The sequence below is a fragment of the Urocitellus parryii genome, unplaced genomic scaffold, assembly GCF_045843805.1.
Source record: "Urocitellus parryii isolate mUroPar1 unplaced genomic scaffold, mUroPar1.hap1 Scaffold_37, whole genome shotgun sequence".
In the NCBI taxonomy this organism is placed as follows: domain Eukaryota; kingdom Metazoa; phylum Chordata; class Mammalia; order Rodentia; family Sciuridae; genus Urocitellus; species Urocitellus parryii.
The window spans coordinates 8,695,246-8,697,614 of record NW_027553327.1 but is presented as its reverse complement, the minus strand read 5'-3'; the positions used below and the strand labels follow the sequence as shown (position 1 = coordinate 8,697,614).

General features: G+C 44.2%; 1 long non-coding RNA gene across 1 annotated transcript; it reads left to right on the top strand.

The window, feature by feature from the left end:
• Positions 1–216: 216 nt before the first annotated feature.
• On the top strand, positions 217–2,119 carry LOC144252075 (uncharacterized). Its single transcript, XR_013342907.1, has 3 exons — positions 217–289; positions 905–973; positions 2,089–2,119. It is a non-coding gene; the product is annotated as an uncharacterized LOC144252075 (long non-coding RNA).
• Positions 2,120–2,369: the final 250 nt, after the last annotated feature.

Below are 2,369 nucleotides of genomic sequence, written 5' to 3'. Positions count from 1 at the left end.
TGCCTCACATGTGCGAGGCTGGCACTCCACCACTGAGCTACAGCCTCAACCCTCAACTAGATTTTTAATGCATATTTAAGCAGATAAAGAAGGGTAGCAAGCTGATACTCAGCCCACATCCTGTCTCTTGGAACCACTGTGAGGAAATGCTGCACTGTGTTGCAAAGGCAGGTCATCTGCTAATTCTCTGTCCTCTTTCAGTGCCTCCAGGGGATCCGTTGTCAGAAGCTGGCTCTGCAGGGGAGACTGGCACCATTTTCCTGGTGGCTGTGTTCAGAACCATCCAAAGGTACTTGCCTGTCTTTTCTAAGTTAGCAGTATGAGGTTTGCAGGGACCAGTGAAGCTTCTTCAGAGTGTCTCCTCCCACAGTGACTAAGCAGGGAGCAAGGGGCATAACAATTAGGAGGTCCCCCTTGCCATCTTTCCTAGTTTGCATATTGAGCCACAATACATCATCTTCATGCCTTTACTGTTTTGATATCTAGAGAGACTGGAAAAAGGAACTCTTTTCAGAAGGAAGGTGCTTGGTGAATCTTTTGGAAGGCGTGGTAGTAAACCTTTATTCTGCATGTCTGATTCTGAGAGCCAGTCAAGCCTCGTATTTGAAAAGTAGACAGATGATATGATATGTAAGCTGTAGTCATCTTGGAGCACATTGAACCAGTTAGAGCCCTGCTCTTCAGAGCAGGCTGTGGGCCCTGGCTTAGTGCTCTCAAAAGCACCTAGAGATCTGGCAGGGGCTCTTCAGTCCTATGCCAGTGTTAGGACCCTGGGCTGTGTGTTGAGTGGGGTAAGTAAGGAAGCAAGACTGAAGATAATGGCTCCATCCTGATTTGACTGTAGTGTTGCTTTTCTGAGTGGGACTTTTCTCTCAAAGTTCTTCCCCTTCATTTTGTCTCTAAGGATTTGAAAAATTCTTTAAGAGGAGTGGAAGAAACACAGATTCAGAAAAATCAACAGTGCCAAAAAAAGGTAAAAGGGTCAGTTTGATAAATCAAAATAAAGGTTCATCAACATCTAAAAAAATATTAAAATAAAAAAATAAATTACATCATGGCTTGATGATGTGGATTGGTTTGGGGGATAAGTGTAGTCAGTATTTGTCAGATTTGTTTCCTCTGCAAAAAGTTTCCTGCTGCTGGGTGCAAGGAGGACATCCAATCCCAGCAGCTCAGGAGGCTGAGACAGGAGAATCACAAGTTCAAAGCCAGCCTTGGCAACGGGCAAGGCACTGAGCAACTCAGTGAGACCCTATTTCTAAATAAAATATAAAATAGGGCTGGAGAGTGGCTCAGTGGTTGAGTGCCCTTGAGTTCAATCCCTGGTACCAAAAACAAGTGTTCTGCCTAGGTACCTGTGAGCATTAAGTAGGAAGACATGGGTAGAAGCATTAAGGGAGGTGTGCCCACATGTTTTGCTATGAACAGAACATTTTTTGAAAACTTGTGTTTTGTCCTTAAAATTTGTGCAAAATTTTACTCTCTCATGATTCATTCTGCCCTTCCTTGGGTCCTCCTGGCCTTCTCTAGTCTTGCATGGAATTGTTTTGGATTGTTGGTGTGGCAGTGTATATGGAAGGGGGGCTACCTGTGTCCTGGCTTGTTTTGTCCTGGAACTTGTATGATTGCTGTAGAAGGGGCTCACAGGAATCCACCTCCTAATGTTATCTACTGTCACAAAATGTACCCACGGGTCCAGGTTTTCCTGAGAGATGAACTCTGCCTGAGGGGAGGTGGCCTGTGTTCTGGTTCTCTGGAGTAGGGACTACCTGTGCCAGCCTACATCTTGCTTTTCTTTCTTCCTTCCTCTCCCCTAATTACAGCCATGTTTATTAGCTAAAAATGATTTGTCATTAAAGCTCAGGTCTGAAGCCAGCAAGGGCAAATTGGAGGGATTTTAGATGTATTGGAAGCTACTTCTCAGCAGTGTCTCCTGGCATCTTCCTTTTCCTGTCTGCTGTTTGTTTCTGAAAGGCTCCAGGGTAATTAAAATTTTATGTTGGAAAACGTTACTCTGTTCTCTGAGTCCTCTTTCTGTGAAAAAGTGTATATAATTATTTTCTGAAGTCACACTTTGTTTTTTCCTAGAATCTGGTGAACTAAAGAATGCTGAGCCTGGAAGAGATGGAAACAAGAGAGGAGGGAGGCAGGATGACTTTGCCTGGTGGAAACGGATGCAGAAGGTTTGTGTGCATCTGAGTGTGCCAGACCCAGACACCTGTCACTTCTCCAGGGGTGCTGTTGCTGCATGACTGAGACTGCATCACACTTGTCTCAGTCTGTTCCTGCCATGACAAAATACCTTAGACTGGATGGTTTTTAAATAGCTTGAAATTTATTGTTTATAATTATGGAAGCTGGGAAATACA